The following is a 13,131-nucleotide window of genomic DNA, read 5'->3' on the forward strand; positions in this document are numbered from 1 at the left end:
TAAAGAATGGACTTTTTATATTCACAGTGCCATATTAAAATGCTCCCCTACCCAATTCACTGATAAATAACACTAACAGTACTGACAATAATTGCACTTTTTCTTTACACATCAGTGCATTGCTCCAAATGCACAAATACAATGTGCTTATTGCAGGATGCAAAAAACAGAAAAGGGGCTGTAAAAGCATTCTGCTGCCAGCAGATGGCGACCTGCTGCAATAAGAATTAATTCTTCTGAGCACAGAAAAGCATTTTTGAGTTAACATGAGGAGCTTGACTCGAGTCAACGTGAGCACTGTGGCAAATAAACAGAAGCATAAAAGGCCTTTTGTACTTTGTCCCTTCGCTGTTGCAGATATCTTCGACAAGGTCAATTTTCTCTCAGGAACAATAACCCATTTGAATGTTTATGTGCGGTAAGTGATCATCTTCACTATTAACGTGCTTTGGGTTGTGCAAGCCCTTAAGCAATAAGTCTCTTATTGGCTTGTTACAGAGAGTTATTAGGTTCGCCCCGCGGCCCCTGCTGGTATTTAATTACCCTTGCACTCTCTCCTTTTCATCACGACGTAGATGATGGCTGCCATTGCCAGTAGGTGAAAGAGGAGACTTCACCAGACCTTAATTGGTTCATTTGCCTCTGCCTGCCAGGCACAGATGGAGCTCTTTATTACTGTCACTGCCAGCCTCATTCTGCTATGATGAGGACCGTCTTAAGAGGAAGAGCTTGACATCCTATAATGACACGATGACATGGCCAAAACAGAATCGGTACAAGTTCAACAAACTAACCAAAAGTAGTTCTATTTTAGCCAGTTCATCATTTCAGCAGAGCAAGCCTACCATATTATAGTCTCATCCCTATGAGATCATAGTGTGAAGATAAAATCTAACCACCTATAAGGTTTCACTTTAGTCTTTCTGTTTATTCTTCAATAAGGCCTTTGTGTTTGGGGTGTGCTTGCAGTTTCATGCCTTTAATAATTTTATGTCTGTTTATTTATTCAGGTAAAAATCTCACTGAGATTGAAAAGCTTTATTTAAAGTGAGAGGGCAGCAGAGATTTTAATAAATATAACTAAATAAACAAATACAACTGGCACACATGACAGCTATATTTGTTAACGTTATAAGAAAATGAACAAAACAACAAAAGCATACATTATAACATAACTGTTTTCCTCCTGGGCGATCGTGGCTCAAGAGTTGGGAGTTCGCCTCGTAATCGGAAGATTGCCGGTTTGAGCCCCGGCTTGGACAGTCTCGGTCGTTGTGTCCTTGGGTAAGACACTTCACCCGTTGCCTACTGGTGGTGGTCAGAGGGCCCGGTGGCGCCAGTGTCCGGCAGCCTCGCCTCTGTCACCCCAGGGTGGCTGTGGCTACAATGTAGCTTGCCATCACCTGTGTGTGTGAATGGGTGGATGACTGGTTGTGTAAAGCGCTTTGGGGTCCTTAGGGACTAGAAAAGCACTATACAAATTTACCATTTAAAATGGGCATACACTTCTCCTTCCGTAGAAAAAGGGGCAACATATTAAAAACTTTTTTTCCTAATTCTGATTCTGTGGTATATAAAAAACAACCAATGGGAAAGTCTGTGGACATAGAGCGATGAGTGTACAGAGAACAGTGATGTGCATGATTGATGCTATCCAGCCTCTTTAGTTTAGACACTGTCATTTCAGCAGATGTCTGTATGGTTACAAACATTAGAATACTGTACTGTACATAGATACATATTTGTGTCCCAAGTAGTTCTTAACATCACCACTATCTTGGAGCCAACACATAAAAATACAACATCAGTATATAAACAACCCTTTAAAATGTTAATTTCACATTTCCCCATTGCCTATACAGAAACCAGTCAACTTCAAACATGACCAGTCAGACTGGGTGATCTGGATTAAATCAAAAGAAAAGAAAATGATTCTAACTACAATGACAGTGATAATTCTAGCCGTAAATAGAAAAGGATAAATGGAGGTAGAACAAAACAAAACTGCATTTCCATCAGGAACAATTAGGTTTTAAAAAAAAAAAAAAAAAGATATTAAAGGGGAGTTGATGTAATTAAATTCATATTAATTCATCTTTAGTCCTGACGTGAGTCATCATTCAGTGAAATGGTTCATAATGCATCCAGTCATGGGATAACTCAAGAATATTCTGGTAAGATAGATTTAAGTGATCATCCACAATATTAATAATGTGCAGATCTCTTCTGTATCTTGACTCTGACCAGTCAGGGCATTGACACAGGATCTCTGTGGGTGTCTTTCACCGGGGTCTAATTTTACCAAAATAGACTTTGACTATGGTGCAAATAAACCAAAATAGTCATGTGTCTAAATTAATCCATTGCGCTGGCTTTCTCGAGCAAGACTGTGGTCACTGTTTTTCTTGCACAGACTTACTTCAGAGAAGAAATCTAGCATCTAACCACTCAGCTATGTTTACTGCGGCAGAAAATGTTTGTCTTTTGGAAGAATTCAACAGTTTAAAGGTGCTTTTAGATGCTGCCTTATTTCCCAGCAGGTCACCCCTGCGGATGGATCGACATATTTGATTTGACACCGGTTTTAACCCTCCCATTTATCTGTGTTTGGGACTGGCACAAGGAGTCCACCGGCTTATAACTCCTCCTGGATGAATTCAGCAGTAGACAGTAGTAAACAAAGAGTGTAACCATGAAAAGGATAAGAACAAGTAATGACAGCAACAGTAAACAGTGCAGGAAACTTCCTGTTACATAAAATCTCAGCGCAGTGCAAACCTGTAGCAAAGCTTTGATGCTGTGGTTTGCTAATGGAGGCGGGCAGACTACTTCTGTCATTTCCTTAGTCAGCTTAAGGATAGCTTCAGTGGGCAAACAAAAACACCTGACAATAAAATCTACTTTTTTCACTGAGTTACCACTGTCTCTGAAACATCTTTCTCTTCTTGCTCTTGCCTGGAGTCACATATTTTGACTCTCATTTTCTGCTTTTAGGTTTTGGAGTCACATCAGACATCAGTCTTAGGCTTGAGTTAGGTAAGGGTTGGGAAGTGTATGGGGTGGGGGTTCTACCCCTCTCACTAGCTTAGGTCCTTCTCAAGAATGCTTGATTGAGTTGGGATCTGTTGGAGTTTGGCGGCTGGATAAATTCTTTGAGCCATTAGTAAACGTTTCGTGGTGCTCTGTCTTACTGGTGGAGGCCATATGGAGATGTGCTTTGCCTCCAACAATGTTTAGTAGAGTGTTTTTTAAATCTGTCAAAGGCTGTTATAAAGTAGGCAAATATACACTATATCCAGACTGCTAGATTATAGAAAATGGTTTATGAATAGAGTAATGTACATCTACACTATAATTATGCTCTCTTAAGAAGGCACGCTGGTGGTGGATAATGGGTTAGGATTTCTGGATGATCCTTTTGCAAGCAGTTATGGGGCCAACTTCAGGATCAGGATCCCATGTTTAGCTACAGAGGAACATCATTTGCGTCTTTAGCACGTACTAAAAGTGGATTTTCAATTTAGCGGCCTGTGATTAACTAGAAAACTATTTCCCATCTATAAATTCACTGCTCAAAACAGGGACATCAGTTGGCATGGTAACCTCATTTCCCATCTGCAGGCCTCATTCATACTGAAAAATGACACTCCGGCAGCTGTCAAGAAACAATTCAATATTCCTGCCTTAACAGCAGGTCAGAGTATGTCTGCTCTAAATCTTGGTCATGGTGTATATCTTTCTTAGGAAATAACAAATGGCATGTTTAGAAAGGCTTTAATTTGCAGTGAATATGATTTGAATTGATTGATTAGTGTATACAGTGCTGAGTGCAGGAGTGTGTTAAGTATTGACAAATTTGTATATAGAATGGTCTTTGGCATCTTATTCGACTTCTGGAAATGAAAACACTGAAAAATCTGTGTTGGATCATGGCAGACTTTGACATATTGGGTAAAATACTTGCAGAAAGTCAGTTCCTTAAAGCTTGCAGGAAAGGCGTACAAGGAAATTGGGTAGCCTTTATTAACTTTATATCTCATTTTCAGATAAATGGATGGGTAAATATAACAAGCTGTGGTTTTACTGAAGCTTAAGATCAGGACTATTTCTTGGCCAGGTGCAGTGACTTTCTGTAGAGGCCTCACCATTAGAAGTTACTGGCAGCAATGTCAAAGACATTTGGAAACTGTTGACTCATATAGGAGGGGGTGGTGTATATTACAAATGTTGTTAATACAAACAATTGTAGAAAGAAACATGGTTTTAAATCGCTCTGTATAGCATTATTATCACTTTGACTACTGACTACTGACCTTGAAGAAGAGGTCAGAGGTCAAATGTGACATGATTTGTTGGTGGTAATAATATAAAAGTATGATTGTACCCAACAGCTACTTAGTTAATATATTGTATGCTCACACTACAAACAACAAAGTTATAAAACTACAATGTCTCTAAGCTCGTTCCTGGGCTTGTAGACATGAAAGTATAATGCTTGTCACGGTGACAAGCAGTGGCGCACTTCTGCAGTGGTTAGCATTGATGACTCACAAAAAGAAGGTCCTTGATTTGAATTTGAACTTGCTTGGCATCTCTGTGAAATCTGGATGTTCTCAGGTTGGTTATTCTAAATTGGCCACAGGTGTGAGTGCTCTGTTATCCCTGCAATAGATTGGTGAACTGTACAAGATCCACCCCCACATTTCATCCTGGGACAACTAGGATAGACTCCAGCACCCTCATGACCCCATATTGGATAAGCAACTAAGAAAATGGATGGAAAAGAAAAGAATGTGAAATGTTCGTGACATTGTAGATTCATATTGCCAGCTTGTGCACAAAGATTAGAGTGTGTTCTTGTAGGCATTACTGACTCCGATCAAAATGCATTTGTTTAAAAGAGGCAACACTTTCAAGCATCTTAATATAACATACTGCACAAATACAACAGATGGAGAAGATAGAACTTTACTCTCAGTAGATGTAGAAAAGGATACTGTAGATAGCCCTGCTTGATGCTCTGAATAACAATGTTATTTCACAAGCATTTAATATTGGTAGCTCAGTAGCTTTGCCACCCTTATTGTTTAAACTAGCCACAGAACCCATTGTTATGTTGCTGTGGCACACAAGAATATTTCTGGTACACACAAGAATATCTTTGCTGTTAAGACTGGTCAGATGCACACATTGCATAGCTCTATTTGAAGATGCTGTTCGAGGTATTCTTGAGGTATAAATACAACTTCTAGATTATTTTCATTATTCTAAATTTTATTTTCTTTTGTTAAACAAATAAAAGGGGCAGATCCATTGCTTATGTTTCCATATTTAAACATATTTACCTATTTAGCATTTGTAAAATTTTTGAAAAAAGTTAAGATCCTACCTTTGAGTTTATAAATTAGAAGAAAGATTAATAATACCTGAAATTAATACCCCTCCAAAATTGTTGTACCTGGTCCAAATCACATCTTTGCTGTTGCCATTTTCCTGCTTTACTACATTTTGGCATTTGTGTGACAATTTTATTGTGAAATGATAGATGAAACAGGCTACAACTGGCATTGCTATACCTGGCAAATTACAGTGTTTTTCAGTGGTACTATTGGGCTGCACAGCTGCACACTATAATGTATTACTTCTCCCTAAAGCCAACCCCAGCATGGGTCGACACTGAATCATCTTAACTTATTCCTGAACTAAGACTTGACAGACACATGTACTCTGCAAATATTAAAAAACTGAGTGAGGAAACACCTGATCCATTAGATATGAATATTATTATTATCTGGTGTACCATTTCTTCAGTTTCTGGTTATAGCCTAGCATGGGATAATAATGACTTTAAACCTGGAAAAATGGACAAAGGCATCTACCTGTGGCCCACCAACAGATGGTATGTTTCAAAATGATAACTTAATCATCACCTAGATTACTGCTTGCGACAGGCTCCACTTGTGGGGGCTCTGAGCCTTTGCAGGTGGGATGCAGACAATAAGGTGAAAAACATGACATGAAGTAAACCAACAATTGCCTTTACTGACAGCTCCATCCATCCATCTATCCAGCCAACCAAAACTGTAAACATAGAAAAGTACAAAAAGCAGAAATTCCAGAATGAGGAGATTGACACATGAAAAACAACTGAGAGGATTCATTAGCAGCATCTAACAAAGGAAAAAGGGAAAGAGAGGACTGTACATACACAAAGGACTAATTGGAAGCATGACTAAAAGATTAACACTTAAGACATGAAAGCTAGAAAGTTAAGATCACAGGAAGACATGAAAAAATTGATTAGTGGGTAGAAGACTCTACATGCTCATTGCAGTGCTTCTTGTTCTTTGCTAGCTTCAACAAAAATATTCTAGTTTTGGAACAACTTTAAATATCCTGTAAAGTATACATGTAATGTGCCAAGATAATGACTTTAATGTGCACAATTTTTGTTTAACTTTCTTCTTTTTTTTCTTGTGTGGGTGTGCTTGTTTTGTCTTTAATTCAGTTTTACTTGCTATAACCCTAAATCAAACAACAATCTCTTTATACTCTGGTGAACAACAGAAAAAAAAAAAACCAATTAGATTTTTAGCGCATTATGGCACCAATTCAAAGCAACAGGGGTCTTAAGGTGTTTATTACAAGCAAAAGACCTTTCAGTATTAGAGAGATGACCCCCAACAATTAGACAACCTTATTTGAGCAAGCTCCAGGTAACAGTGGGAAAGAACTCCCTTTAACAGAAGAGAACATAAAGCACAGACAAAGCACAGACTATGGAAGAAAGAGGAACATTTTTAATGACATGCAGATGTGGTATATAATTCCCAGGAGAAGAAGTACTCGTTGTATCATGGGGGTTACCCCAGCCCCCTGAGCCTATAACTGTTTCTTTAAAATGCGTTGTTCACTCATCAGACGCACTTACGGTGAGACATTTCTGACATTTTCCTTGCCACATTACAAAAAAGACGTGGTAATAAAGACATTTAAAATCCCTCCTTCCTGTGTGTTGCAGTGAGCCATGAAAAAGTGACACTGAGCCATGATGTGCAACTCCAAGGCCCTGAAAGTGAGACAGGTAAATAATATTAAACTCCTACTTTAATCCCTAACACATGTACATTTCCTACTATGTTATATCGCTGTAAAAGGCTTATATTGTTTGACACAATCTCTAGATACTTAAAACCAGCACACTTGCATAGACACATAAAAATGCACAGGTGCATTTACCTTCCCTCTATAATGCAATCACCTCATGCAGTCATGTCATTAGACTTACAGCATGTTCATTGTGGCAGCCACTGGGCACTATTATTAGATTTAGGCTGGGTGAGTAGTCAAGCATAGATTGTCATTTCTATCTGAATATGTCATATACCTCATGTCCTTAAGGGTAACAAGACACAAAGCTATTATATTGATAAATGCTCTAATTTTAAATGTGTCTACCTCAGGGAGCAAAATGTATAACATAAAACAGAAACACAGTCTGGCACACACTGTTATTCCACTTCCTACAACATCTATATTTGCATTTCAAGATCTAGATTAACTGGTTTCAAATAAACTTGCAGTTCTGCTGGTTTTGAATTACTGCAGTAACGATGGCTTCATTCAACGCAGTAAACTGTGTTAATCCCAGCTTTTTAAATGTAGCTATTGGCAGCGTTTTAGGAAAAGAATGCACCACTCGAGCGTTACCTTTCAACTTTTCCGTTCCAGCACTCATAGCGAACTAAAATCTTTTTACACTGACAAATATAACTGGTGTCAAAAAAAACAAAACAAAAAGTAAATTCCTCCTCACTGACAGTTAAAAAAAACTATGAGCCATCAGTCCAGACAGTCCCAGTGAAAATGCAAAATAACTCAGCTGTGAGTTGTCTTAACCTTTGTTGTAGTAGTAGTAACAGTACACTGTAAAATATAACTTGTTGTTTCAACTTAAAAATATGAGGTAAAGGGCTGCCTTAAAATTTTAAGTTAAGTCAAGAAATAGAGTTTGTTCTTATAACACAACCAATTGTTATCTTAATGAAAAATTACATGTTGTCTAAACTTTCGTCTTAGTTTAGTTGACTGAGATTTGTTAGTCAGTTCAACTCCTTTAATTGTCATCTTTACTTGGGAAAACCCTTTCAGCTAAATTAAAATAATCTATTGTTTAAACTCTTGTCCTAGTTCAGTTGACTTGGGTTTTTTAGTTAATTCAAATACTTTAGTAGTTCTTTTAACTTAGGAATCTATTTTAGCTTAACTAACATAATTTGTTAGCTAAGTTGATTTAAGTGTATTAATTAACTGAGCTCCTTAAGGTAGCTGAGTGAACTTGTAAATCAGTTTCATTTTAATTATCAGAGTTGATTGACTGGATGTAAAGAAAAATGTGTATTAAACATCTTAAGTTTTGTTTTGTTTTTTAAGCTTTCTAACATCCATTTCAGCAAAACTACCTGTTAGGTTTATCTTAGATCTCAGGTTTAAATATCTACATTCCTTTAAATAAATTTTCTGTTGTTTACAGAAAAAAAAATAAAAACCCACAGATTCCATTAAAGTCTATCTGATCATTTCATACAAGTATAGTACATAAGTTTGTTTTAAGAACATGACAAGACAATTACTCATGAGCGCCCAACATTCACCATTTATTGTGCCATCTTAGTCATCTGAGAAACAGAAAAATCAGTGACGTAGCTCATCAGGCTCACAATCCATCAAAACTCAAAGGCTGCTCCCTGTGAAACAATAAATTTGAACTTGGTCTTGAGCCCAGTTTGGGTGAAGATTAAATTCTGACCAATACTCTAGGAGCAGTAGTGATTCTTGTGAAGTAACAACATAAAGTCTGCATTAATGTAATGTATCAACGGGACACTTGCTATTTTAGAAAAGTTATTCTTTACATTTACAAAATTTTTAAACTTCATTGTGCTCAGTCACACCTGTTAGCATAAAACTTGAAATATTAAAATAGTACAAAACCTTTGATAAGTGACAGTAAAGATCAGTTTATAACAACTAAGACATCAAACTCTTGTATTTGTCTTCGTTTACAATTGCAACAAATTCCACAGAACCAATATCTCTGAAAATGAGTGCATGCTTCTGAAACATTTGATAAGATGGATATTTCAGAAACATCAGTTTGAGTCTGCTCAATTGCAAAACAAAGGAAAAACTACTGACTTGCATGAGATAAGCATCTGCAGAGTCCACCATTATATTGTTGTTCACATAAGTTTCTTAAACCATGAACAAATGAGTAATTGTCTAATCTGGAATGTAAAGTGTAGTCATTTAGTGACATACAAAAGTGAGAATGAGAACTTGCAAGAATAAAAAAACAAACAGTAAAATAAAAACTGTCCTTAACACTAAGGCAATTGTATGCTGTGAGCATACAATTACAGTTCTGCATGGCTTTCTGCAAGAGTCTGTTTCTTAGACCATGCACTAGTGAGATGCACTGCCTTCCACCAATGTTCATTAGGATGTTCTGAATGACTTCAAAGATGTCCTTAAGTTCCTTTGGATAGTCTATGTTGAGGGCAAAAAGAAGGCCCATCAGCATGGAAATGGCACTTGAGACATCCCTCAGATTAGACAGGATTACTGCCGCCTCAAGGACAACCAACACATCGATGATGTCTTCTTCTTTCACCATCGCAATGCCAACTTTCATCGTCTTAGAAAACGTGTCTTCAATACCTGTCGGCTATAAAAGGGTTCAAAGACAAAAAAAAAATAAAAAAAATTACACAATTACAATTACACAATATCCCTTGTGCTTAACAATTCATGTCTTTCCAAGGAAGAGCCATACTGATGCTTTGGATGATGGTGATTGGCTTTGGGTAACACTTATTAGTTGTTAAAGTTTTTTCAGAATGAGATATGCACCCCCATGTTACAAATCCATTTCTTGCTTTAAACAAAGACCATGTTCATAAATAACTGAGCATGTCTTCAATTGCAGAATTCAAACAAAATTTTCAATTTAAATGGTAAATGGCCTGTATTTGTATAGCGCTTTACTAGTCCCCTAAGGACTCCAAAGCGCTTTACACATTCAGTCATTCACACACATGGGTGGATGACTGAATCGTGACTCAAGAGTTGACAGTTCGTCTTATAATCGGAATGTTGCCGGTTCGAGCCCCGGCTCCGACAGTTTCAGTCGTTGTGTCCTTGGGCAAGACACTTCACCTGTTGCCTACTGGTGGTGGTCAGAGGGCCCGGTAGTGCCAGTGTCCGGCAGCCTCGCCTCTGTCAGTGCGCCCCAGGGCGGCTGTGGCTACAATGTAGCTTGCCATCACCAGTGTGTGAATTTAAATCTACTTATGCTAAATATTGGCTGTGCTCTAAACCAAATCTGGCTGAGAATACATGAAATGTGCAAACTGCAGCTACACTACAGGATCAGATTATGGCTCCATAGACAATGCTTCTTTAATCAGTTTATTGATTAAAGTTTATTTTTCCCCCTATATTAACAGCATGAAAAAAGAGCATATAGACATGGCTGAACAGGTTGCATAATTGGCACTGAATATCAACATCCACCTTTACCCAGCTGCCCAATGACTCTCGGCCAGTAACCTTTAATTGCTTACCCAGTCTACACAGTCTCTTTTCCAGGGTCCAAGACATTTCACCAAAGTATTGCCCCCCACAGCTGTAGCAGCCACTGCAGCCCCTTAAATATCCTAATATCTCTGCCATTACAATATACAATGTGAGAAATCAAACGTAAAGCTGAAGTGAACAGTACAGCAGCGAAATGTCAAAGACCCTGGTGAAGACATGAATAAACACAAGACACTAATAATATCAATGCTAGCTTGCCAGTTAGTTACTCTGAAACCCAGACCAAATCCAGTGTCAAAGATCTTGTAATAATACATTTGGTGAGGAAAAAGTACACATGTTATCATGTGGCATCTATTGTTTCATAGATGCCATATGTTTCATTTAAAATCCACTGTGGTGCTGTCATTATTAAATTTACTAAAAGAAACAATGCTAACCTTCACAGTCTTGAAAGTGTGTGAGGGATCTTCCTTTAGAAAATGAGGTCCTCTGTCCTCTTCCTTTGTGTAGGGCTCTGGTCAAAGAAGTCAAAAAGAAAACAAAAACACTTTTTAAACAGTGTTTATGAAGCATGTAGACAGCTCCAAATTCACAGCGTTTTGATACATAATTCCATCAATATATGATTATCATTGGAGATTTTGAATCAGGCTTATCAGGACATTCAAGTAGAATATGATATCCAACCTACCACCAATATACATAGATTCTGTAAAAGTTACCACACTAAATGTCCGGTTGTGAAATATGATGACAGACTTTACTTATCAGCTTTCTTTCAATGAGTTCATCAGTTGAACTGGATAACCTAAAACTTAAACAAAGGATTAGATTTCGCAGTTGAACACTTACATCATCACCGAAGCATCTTATGAGCCTAGTTAGCCCTCCTATGCCGCTCTTGATTTTCTACAGCTCCACGAACCTCTCCATAATGGTCAAGCACAGCAAAAAGGAACCCTTTCAGGTCAACAGATGTAAGACGGGCAAATTCTGCTTCAACCTGAGCAATAGAAGAAGAGGGGTGGAGAGTACAGGCAGAATAAAAAAAAGATTCTTTGAGACCCAAATTTAAGCAAACAGTCATCTGAGGCCCATTAGAGAAAACACAAACACACAAAAGCAAACAAACAAAAAGATGCACTTTACCTGCCGTTCAGCAAACAAGGAAGTTCACAGAACAATAAGCTCTGTCTCGAAATCTTTTAAAGTAGAATGATTGTGAAAATGACTTATGTGATGTAAAACTTTAGTAAACGTGCGATTAAAAGAACACTGAGTAAAAGGACAAGTAACAATTTCCTTATTCCTCAGATGTTTACCTTGTGAGCAATACTGTTTTAGTCCAACTGCCTCATTAAAGTTACACAACAGGCTTTTTACATTAAAGCCAGCAAGTCCATTACATACTCCCTTTTTAGATCTGAAATACTGTGCACATTCTGTGTATATGTAGTGGACAGCAATTTACCCCCAAAAAGTGCAAAGTCTGCAAGTCCACCTCATTTAAATGACAAAGACAGATGTGATCATCTAGACCTGTGAAAATAAATTAATGACAAACTTGCAGTTATGGATGTTATTACAACCACAAGAACCTAAACAGTCTGCTCCATTGCTTTTGTTAATGAATCATTTGTTGGTAGCACGTCTGAATATTTAGTTTATGCCACCTGCATGTGATCATCAATAGTGCCATATTACTTCTTAAGAAGTACCCTGACACTACAATCTTTATATCATTTGTTCTACAGAGCTATTAAGTTACAATATAATCTGTGGTGTTTCCAGTATGACAAAATGCACAAATCGTAACTTACCATTTGACTCCACTGACAAAAATAAATCCCCAGCATCAAGTTTGGCTTCACAGACCTAAAATAAGTAAAATAAAAATATATGTTATAATTATATTGTTTTCGCCATTTATTCATGTTTGCTAATTTTCTGACATATAAACAATATTAGTTTTGTTACAATACAGGGAATGCAGTTTAATTAAAAGGTAAATTATGCAAAAAAACAAAAACAAAAAACTTCTGCAGTATACCATGCCAAAAATCAGTGTCTCTGATGCCAATTATTTTATCACTACAGCTCTTTTAGTATGGAAACTCACACAATCTAGTCATACTAGTCACAAGAGTTCAAAAATAAGTTAAAATAGTGAGCTGTTGTTAAGCATCAAGCATTTCAGGGTAACAAATAACTGCACAATAGAATTAAAGCAAAAAATAAACACACTGGAGGACTATCTGATAAAAACTAATATAATGCTGGTTTGTAGACCATATTTTGTCTCAATCCTCAGTGCACTCTTGCAGCTTAGCATGCAGCAGTTAATAACAACTTAAGTGATTACATAGGGGTAAACAGATGACAACAAGCATCGGAGTCCTGCCAAAAAGTTCTTTTTGAACCCAGCCAGTTATTGGAAATATTCCCAAAATGAACTTCCACCAAAATACAACAGCCTGTGAACTTGAAAGAAATTTACAAGTACAGAGACAATATGAAATAAGCTTTATT

General features: G+C 37.3%; 1 protein-coding gene across 1 annotated transcript in view; it reads left to right on the plus strand.

Annotated features, from left to right (window-relative positions):
- Positions 1-299: 299 nt before the first annotated feature.
- LOC100696921 (protein FAM222A) overlaps positions 300-13,131 on the plus strand; it is a 38,049-nt gene continuing 25,217 nt past the window's right edge. The window contains 1 exon segment of the mRNA XM_025909302.1: positions 300-418. The gene's annotated coding sequence lies outside the window, so the exon portion shown is untranslated.

The sequence above is a fragment of the Oreochromis niloticus genome, linkage group LG7, assembly GCF_001858045.2.
Source record: "Oreochromis niloticus isolate F11D_XX linkage group LG7, O_niloticus_UMD_NMBU, whole genome shotgun sequence".
Taxonomy (NCBI): domain Eukaryota; kingdom Metazoa; phylum Chordata; class Actinopteri; order Cichliformes; family Cichlidae; genus Oreochromis; species Oreochromis niloticus.